At 39.4% G+C, this 9,508-nt stretch overlaps 1 long non-coding RNA gene across 1 annotated transcript; it reads left to right on the top strand.

Annotated features, from left to right (window-relative positions):
* Window positions 1–4,297: 4,297 nt before the first annotated feature.
* On the top strand, window positions 4,298–9,040 carry LOC134739044 (uncharacterized). The gene is made up of 3 exons (XR_010125446.1): window positions 4,298–4,518; window positions 6,951–7,009; window positions 8,587–9,040. It is a non-coding gene; the product is annotated as an uncharacterized LOC134739044 (long non-coding RNA).
* Window positions 9,041–9,508: the final 468 nt, after the last annotated feature.

Here is a 9,508-nt window from a genome sequence, read left to right on the forward strand (position 1 = left end):
TATGTAACAAAGTATATGCACATATGAATAAAGATTGAAAGGAGATCTAGAGAAATAAAAGCAATTGTGTTCAGGATGGGGGATTATGGGTACACCTATTTACTTGTAAAATATCCTTTGATGCTGTGCTAATTATACATTATTTAAGCTGAAAGCCAAAAAGCCCCAAAAGGATAAAAAGAATAAAAGATAGGGAGCATAATGGTTGCCTGAATGCTGAGTTAAAGAGCTGTGTGGCGAAAATTACTTTCTGTGCCACTTACTTGAAAACTAGCTTTCTTTTGAATTCTTGGAAATGAGCTTTGGTCACCCATAATGATCAGCCTCAGAATTTTTCTCCTAAGTGCCAGAGCTGAAGCTTAAGGCTGTGTATATTGTACACTGCACAACTTCAGGGGGCACCATTTACATTGTAGTCCATAAAATAGTGTTTCCTGTAGTTGCAGAGTATACAATTTGCAAAATCATACATTACAGCCCTGTCAAGAGCTAGTAACTCAGTATTATCAGCCATGGCTAGTTTGGAACATACCTTATCCATCTAGCACATCCCTGATTATAAAGGCTGTATTGAGATATAATTTATATGTCAGACAATTTCCCCATTTAAAAGGTACAATTAGGTGGTTTCAGTATATGCACAGAGTGTGTAACCATCAGGACAATCAATTTTAGACCCCGTTCATAACCCTGTGAAGAAATCATGTATTCTTTATCCATAACCCCTAAATCCCCATTCCCATCAGCTCTAGGCCATTACTAATATACTTTCTGTCTCTATAGATTTGCCTATTCTGCACATTTAATATAAATGGAATCATACAATATGCAGTCTTTCGTGATTGGCTTCTTTCCCTTAGCATGTTTTCAAGGTCCATCCATGTTGTAGCATGTATCAGTCCTTCAATCCTTTTTATGGCTGAATAATATGCAATCATGTGGTTTTATAAACAAAATCACATTTTGTTTATTAATCAGTTGATGGATATTTGGGTTATTTCTATATTTTGGCTTTTGTGAATACTGCTGCTATAAACATCCTAATACAAGTTTTTGTGTGGACATGTGCTTTCATTTCTCTTGGGTGTATACCTAGGAGTGGAATTGCTAGGTCAAATAGCAACTCTAGGTATAACTTTTTGAGGAATTGCCAGACTGTTTTCCAGAGTGTCTGCACCATTTTACATTCCCACCAGCAGTTTATAAGGGTTCAATTTCTCTATGTCCTCATGGACACTGGTAGTATCCTATTGTGGTTTAGATTTGCATTTTTCTGGTGACTAATGTTAAACATCTTTTCATGTACTTATAGACCATTTGTATATCTTCTTTCAGAAGTGTCTATTCAAATCATTTGACTATTTTTTCATTTGGGTGATTTGTCTTCTTATCATTGAGTTGCAAGCATTCTTTATACATTTTAGGTACATTTTAGATATAAGTCCCTTGTCCAATATATAGTTTATATATATATATATCATCTCTCATTATTTGAATTTTCTTTTCACTTTCTTTTTTGAGATGGAGTTTCACTCTTGTTGCCCAGGCTGGAGCGCAATGGCACCATCTTGGCTCATCGCAACCTTTGCCTCCTGGGTTCAAGCGATTCTCCTGCCTCAGCCTCCTGAGTAGCTGGGATTACAGGCATGTGCCACCACAACCAGCTAATTTTTGTATTTTTAGTACAAAAATGGGGTTTCTCCATGTTGGTCAGGCTGGTCTCGAACTCCCGACCTCAGGTGATCTGCCCACCTCAGCCTCCCAAAGTGCTGGGATTACAGGCATGAGCCACCACGCCTGGCCTCTTTTCACTTTCTTAATAGTGTCCTTTGAAGCATTAAAAAATCTTAATTTTGATGAAGTCCAATTTACCTATTTTTTCTTTTGTTGTCTAAGAAACCATTGCCCTATGATTTACCCCTATGTTTTCTTCTAATATTTGTATAATGTAAACACTGGTATTTAGACCTTTATTCATCTTGAGTTAATTTTTGCATATGGTGTGAGATTGAGGCTCAAGTTTGTTTAAATGTGGATATTCAGTTGTTCTAGCACTATTTGTTGAAAAGACTATTATTTTCTCCTTGAATTGTCTCAGCACCTTTGTCAAAACTTGATTTACTGTAAATATGAGAGCTCATTTCAAGACTTTCAGTTATATTTTATTGATTTATATGTGTATCATTATGCCAATAAGCAGGGCATCATATGTCCTGCTTCCTGTAGCCTTTGAAGTCAGGAATTATGAGCCCTCCAAATTTGTTCTCCTTTATCATGATTGTTTTGACTATTCTGTGTTTCTTGAGTTTCCATATAAATTTAAGTATTATGTTGTTAATTTCTATAAAGGAGTCAACTGACATTTTGATAGAATTTCCATTGAATTCATAGATCACTTTGAAGAGTATTACCGTCTTAACATTATTAAGTTTTTCTATCTATGAGCACTGGATGTCTTCCCATTAATTTAGGTGTTCTTTAATTTCAACACTATAAAAGTTTTCAGCGTACATGTCTTGAACTTTTGATTGAATTGTTGAAGTTTCAGAAGACAGAACCTGGGGAGAATATAGAATTTTATCAGGCCAACACAATCTATGATGAGATAATGAGTTTATTCTGTGAAGACACAACTAGTCTCCCAGATAAACCATGATCTTGTTAGCTACATCTTGGCCATGTGACCTTGGGAAGGTTATTAATTCCCTTTGAGCCCCAGTCTCATTTTCAAAATGAAGCTAACAGTACTTTGTAGGGCTGTTGAAAAATTTGGATATGAAAATGCATCTAAAATGGCCCAAAATAGAGCAATAAAAATATTGATTTCCTTTTCTTCTTCCATTTCTATGTATTTCCCCAGAAGTTATTGTTGTATAATAATTATTCTGGTCAAGTTAAGATAAAAAACTTTCTATCTTAAATTTTCTAAGCAAGCAATACACATAAATGCAGTTTGTCTTACATGGTTATATAATTTGTAAGCTTAGCCCTTAAAATTCCCTGAGATACAAGAGCAATGTACAAAACTCAACTGAATTTCTATACATTTGCAATTAATACCTTTAAAACAAAATTAATAGCATCAAAAAGAATAAAATATTTAAGAATACATTTAACCAAGGAAGTGCAAGCCTTATAAACTGAAAACTGCAACACTTTGTTTAAAAAGTTTAAAGAATATCTAAATAAATGTGAAAACATCCCATGCTCATTGTTGGGAATAACACTCAAAATCCTAAGGAGACTGAACACTCAAACAAAGGATTCTTAGCAAAGCAATTTTACTTCTGTGAAGAGGGGTGCTTCTCCTTGGCCAGTCGCCATGAGAGCACACCTGAACAAAGGGGCAGGAGAGCCTTTATTCCTGACGCAAGTCCTGCCCCTGTACCCTTTCTCCACTGGCCAGGGTTGGGTCGCACAATCTGAACTAATTCCGGTTGGCTAGACATTTGAACTTTTTTTTAGATAAGGTGGGCATGTAAGGGAGAGAGGGAAAAAAAAGGGGAAGGGGTGTCTGCAATGAGCTAGAGAGCTAGTCTCCTTTCCAAATTAGGAAAGGAATGTGAGCTGGTACTGATAAGCCTGGTACTGTGGCGTGTCTGAGTATGTAACAAAGGCAGAAAAGAGAAAAAGAAAAAAGGGGTGGGTACTATGAATTAAAGAATAAAGGATTGATCAGGCTATTTTAAGAGAAACCTCATCATATCCCACATCATGGATCAGAATATTTAATATTCTTAACATGGCAATATTCTCCAAAGTGGTCTACAGACTCAATGTAGTCTCTGTCACAATAATAGTGTGCTTCTTTGTAGAAATTGGCAAGGTGATCTTAAAATTCCTATGGAAACTCGAGGGACCCAGAATAGCCACCATAATTTAGAAAAAGGAGAACAAAGTTGAAGCTCTCACACATTTTGATTTCAAAAGTTACTACAAAGCAAGAATAACCAGAACAACGTGGCATTGGCATAAGGATAAAATAAAGATAAATGGAATAAAATTGAGAGTCCAGAAATGAACTCTCACATTTACAATCAACTGATTTTTGACAAAAGTGCCAAAGCGATTCAATAGGAGAAAGAATATCCTTTTCAACAAGTGGTGCGGGGACAACTGAATAGCCACATACAAAAGAATAAGGTCAGACTCTCCCTCACATTGAGATAGCCAGATGGGAGCGCGTCCCTGGGAAAAACTCCAACTGGCCTGAGCACCGGAGTAGAGCCTCAGGAATTTCGTGCCTTTTGCAGTTGAGAGGAGCCTGGCCCCTCCTCTTCTTGTGTGGAACCTAGGATTCGAGCTGTGGGCAGAAAGTGCTCTAGCAGGGACTCTGGCTTTGAGAGAGTCCCTGTTTCCTCCTTTTCTTCCTTTACACCCAATAAAACCTGTCTTACCCTTCAAACTGTCTGCAAGCCTGAATTTTCATGGCTGTGGGACAAAGGACCCCATCTTTAGCTGAACTAAGGAAAAATTCCTGCAACATTTTTGGCGTGCATCGTGGGGACTTGAGAAGCGGTGAGTGAAATGGGGACTCAAAACCTCTTACTGTTGCTCCTAAACCTTTTCATCTTGGGACTTCTGAGCTTATGGGAAACAGTGCCCCCACCCCTGGCCCTCCCAGGCAGGAGGCCTTTTTATGGCCTTTTCCTTCCTTTTTCCAGATGGACTGGGGAGCCACAACTGCCTGCCGCTCCCCACTCCGTGCTTGGGCTGGGATGCATGGCCCAAGGGTCCCACACAGCTGGTTCCACTGGACAGTAATTAAGCTTAAGCTTCTCTCCCAGGAAGAGGAACCACTTGCAGGAGAATAAGAGGTTCTTCTCCAGGAATTTTTAAGCCTTTTTTCTTTCCCCTTCTCTCCCCTATCAACAAGTTAACTTTTAAAGTTTTCTTTTTCTTTTAGAAGATAGGCCAACCCCAACCCAACTATCACTGTTTGCATTCTCTGCAAAGTTTAGGTTGTGAAATCAAGCCTCCATCTTGTTTTACCGCCTGAGGGCATGGCTTGTAACTCTGGGGGCAAGGCTTTGTTTAGCAATCCTGCCTCAGGGGATGAGCCCTCTCTGGTTCCATATCTGCATGTTTTCCTAGCCCTGTCTCTTAAAGGGCCCCATCCAGCTACTGGGTTTTTTTCTGCCTGTGTATGTACTGTGTATGACTTCTGTAAAATGGGCTCTAATTAATTTGGCTTAAAGAAAGACAAGCGCTTGGATTAAATATTTTTAAAAGGGAAGATAAAAGCTGTGGTACTTTTCAGTTCACGTGACTTTAATCTTTGAGAAATAAAAACAGCCTTAAAGATTATTGGTAAAATGCAGGTGTCATTAAAATGTAAACAGATGAAATAAACTGTGCATGTCAGATGCAAGCTTTGCCGAATGTTTTAAGGTTACAAACTGCTTTTTGGCTTTTGAGAACTATCTGTCTTGCCTGCTTCACAATTGGTAAGGCCTGGGGACATATGGAACCAACCACGCCCTTCATTATGCTGGAGTCAAACCTTGACTGCACTTAACACACAATTAAAGCAAATTAACAAGTTTTACCCTAAAGTTAAAAATCCGCTAGGAGTTACCATTATAATCTGTAATTGAAGCTACTGAAAGTAAATTTACATGCAAGAAGTGTAAGAACAGTAAAATGTGTTTTTTTGGAAAAGGTTACAAAAAGGCATGGAAATGTAAATTTTTGCCTAGGCTTAAAAGATTGTTTTAAATTAGGAAAAAACTGAGGGTTCAAACAAGTGGTGGAAGAATTGTAGAAATTAATCTCGCAGAAGAGGTTCTCTGTGTGAACATGTTGACTAAATTCAAAAGGGCTGTAAAAGGTTTTTACTTCTTTAAAATTTATGAGTCATCATTTTGGAAAAATAAATAACTTATGGTAATCTGGAATTCTATTTCATAATATCAAGTGCTTTAAACATATTTAACAGTCTTCCCAAAATCAAACTTCAGTTTCAAAATTGTCTTTCTTGACAACTTTCAGATAGTCCGGAGGGCCCCTGGAATGTCCAGAAAAGAGAGGTTAAACAGGATTATTTGACATGTCTAGGTACATGAGATTGCCAAAGGTGATGTTCAATCTTCTTTAGGTTATATCTTGGTGAATAATGCTAATATATGTTCCAAAATTGTATGGGATTTCTAAAATTCTAACGTCTAAGTATATGCTATCAATCATAATTAAGGTTGCTATGTTGTTATTGTAAACCACGGAGATAACCAAACTTCTTTGTCAATTGTGTTTCTAACTATAACTGCTCTAGACATTTTGCTGTTCACAGACAATTGTTGTCTTGTTTTAATCCTTTCAAAAGATGGTTTATAATAAGCTATAGGACTCTGACAGGTGCTCTCAAATACAATTTCTGATTGTATTTGATAACTTTGGAGATTGTAACATTGGAATAAAGGAAAATGTACAGCATTCACGAAGAGCTGAATGTTCATGAATATCACGCGAAACAAGAGTTAACTAACTGGACTGAACTCAGAAATCTGAAGCAACTTTTCTAAGACTTTTGCTTGGAATATTGCTGATCCATGTTTTGTTTTTCAGAGTCAAGGAAACTTATGTTAAACTATTTATAGCCTTTTAATAGTTGAGTAAGGTAATACCCGCTGTGAGCAAAATTTGGAGCATGTTTGTTTCTCTCTGCCTGGTTCCTCTAAATTTGAAAACTATCTGGAGTGTTCTTATGGCAATATAGTTGTTTGCATCAGTGCAATAAGAATCCATTTTTCTTTTGCAGCAGGACACAACTGGAGAATGTGGTAATTTTACCAAGGCTTTGACTGGAAGGGTATGCTTCTGTTTAAGGAGTCAAGCTTGACTTGCAGAGCTGATAGAAGCCCAGTGGGGAGACTGGCCTCATACCCTCATCTACCCAGTCCCTGTACAGGGTTCCTGACCTGTGGTCAATAAAGAATGTCACTTTCTAACAGGTCCAAGAGCTCCAAGTTTATCTTGGGACCTTAAGAGGAGAAGATCACCAAACTCACAGGTACTTGAGGATAAACCCATGGCTGGGCTTGGCTTTAAAAGGTCTTATATGAGATCCCTTGGGCAACAGAGTTCCAGCACAGACAATCAAAAAGGGCTCTTTGTAGAAATAATTTTTCTTGCTTCACTTTATGCAAATAATCAGGCCAAGTATAAGACTAAAGTTTATTTTGCAAACCACTCAGTCTTAGGATGATTTGGTTTTTTAACAAAAATGAGGACTGGAGAGAGAGAAAAATTATGTTTCAACACTTATCATACATTTGTCACTAAATTCTAAACTCACTAGTTGTTTTTAAGTTTTTGCCTACATGTTAGACTAACCCTGATTGTTCCTGTGAACCAACTAGCAATCTCCAGCTTCAGCTCAGAAAGAAAAAAAGGGATGGGTAATGTAGAAATCCAGATCAATATTCGAATTCTGAGAAATTATCCTACAAATCCTGCCAGGTGATTGGAATAAATAGGGTGCCCATCACTCAGGGATTTCCTTTTGGGAAAGTAAGACCAAGGGAGCTAACCAAAGCCAAGCACCATGCACCCAAATCCTAGCAAGCATGACTATAGCCACCAGTTATCTGGGCATGTCACAAGACATCCTTTTCTCTCCTTTGTTGGAGGAAGACTCAATCCCACAGCTTCACCCTAGCATTCAGCTTATAATAAGGAGTCCATGCAACCCCCCACCCTGAGACACATTTTTGTCCCAAACTCAATTCCAAGCTTTGGGTCAAAGTCCTAGGAAAGAAAACTGGATCTGAAGGATCCAGAGGCGGATGATAATGGAAGTTAAAAGGCACGGGGCAGGTGAGCATGGCTGATTCCTGCCGATCAAGCCAAGCCCAAGCTTCCTGTTTCATGGATAAAGGCCACGTTAGTATCCATGGCAAAAATGAGGTTTAGGGAATCCACGGCTACTGAAAAGCAGGGGAGATAGGGCATATGTGGGTAAGAGTGGGTGATTCCCACCCCCTACCCACCCTTCCCCTGCTTCATTGGTGCTAGCTGCTGCGACATTCATGATGGGACCTGCCATGGTCGCCAGGACTCAGGGATGCAAGGATGGAAGAGGGAAAGACGATGCTCTTCCCTCTTTCCCTCACGTACCCCGGGTATCTGTTAGGAAGAGAAGGGAACCAGGGATACCTGCTCCACTCCTTCTAGAAGGGTAGCCATTCATCTTCAGTCTGTACCCTTTTTGAGTGCATCCGGAACCCCTGGGACTCCTTTAAAAGGCACCTTCTTTTTTCCTTTCTCCTCTTCTCTCTTCTTCACAGATAGGTGATTGTGTCTCTGTACTATGGGACGCTCCCCTCAGATGCATCCTCCAAACTGCAAAGAGTTAATTTCCCAAACCTTAAACTGGTTGGCTTAGGATTGGGCTCAGGGGAAGGGAAACCAGAAGACCAATATGCCAGCAAAAGGGTAAAGTGTTTTTTACCAGTCAGGCTTTTGGCCTTCCTCTCCATGTGCAAACAGGTAAAAGGCTTCAGGATTTCTGAGCTGTCCTTACCCCTCCCCTTGTTTCGACTTGATACATGTTTTCTAATAAACTGGTTTGTCTCTTCTTGCCTTCAGGTCATCAAACTCCAAGTGGCCATGCAACCAGAGCCTCTGATGATGGCCCCTTCTGCTGGGAACCTTACGTAGGCCTCTGAGGGAGCTTTGACTGCCATTTCCCCAAAACAGCACCCCTGTCACCAGGAAGCAGTTAAGATCGGTCTTCATACTTATCCTTATTCTAAGGGCAGTTGGATGTGCTTCTTTAGAGGGGGGAATGAGGCAGCCAAGTGGGAGGGGTCCCTGGAAAAACTCCAACCAGCCTGCACACTGGGGTGGAGCCTTAGGAAGTTCATGCCATTTGCAGCAGGGAGGCACCTGACTCCTTCTCTCTGTGTGGAACCTGGGATTCAATTTGCAAGCGGGAAGTGCTCTAGCAGGGACTCTGGCCTTGTGAGAGTCCCTGTTTCCCTCCTTTCTTTCTTTACATCCAATAAAACCCTGTCTTATCATTCAAATCTGAATTTTTGTGGCTGTGGACAGAGGACCCCATCTTTAGCTGAAATAAGGAAAAGTCCTGCAACAACATCAAATACAATAATTAATGCAAAATGGATCAAAGGCTTCGTGTAACAGCTAAAACTATAAAACTGTTAGATGGAAACATAGGGGTAAATCCTCGTGGCCTTAGATTTGGCAATAGTTTCTTACAAGTGATACCAAAAGCACAAGCAACAAAAGAAAAACAGATAAATTGAACTTTATCAAAATTGTGAGTTTTGTTCTTTAAAGGACACTATCAAGAAAGTGAAAATACAACCCACACAATGGAAGAAGAGGTTTATAAAATATATGCTGGGTAATGGCCTAGCACCCAGAATCTATAAAGTACCCACAACTCAATAACAAAAAGACAAAAATCGGAAAAGGGTCAAAGTCAACATTTCTCAAAAGAAGTTGCACAAATGGCCAACAGGCACAAGAAAAGATTCTCAATGTT

The sequence above is a fragment of the Pongo pygmaeus genome, chromosome X (genome assembly GCF_028885625.2).
Source record: "Pongo pygmaeus isolate AG05252 chromosome X, NHGRI_mPonPyg2-v2.0_pri, whole genome shotgun sequence".
Lineage (NCBI taxonomy): Eukaryota > Metazoa > Chordata > Mammalia > Primates > Hominidae > Pongo > Pongo pygmaeus.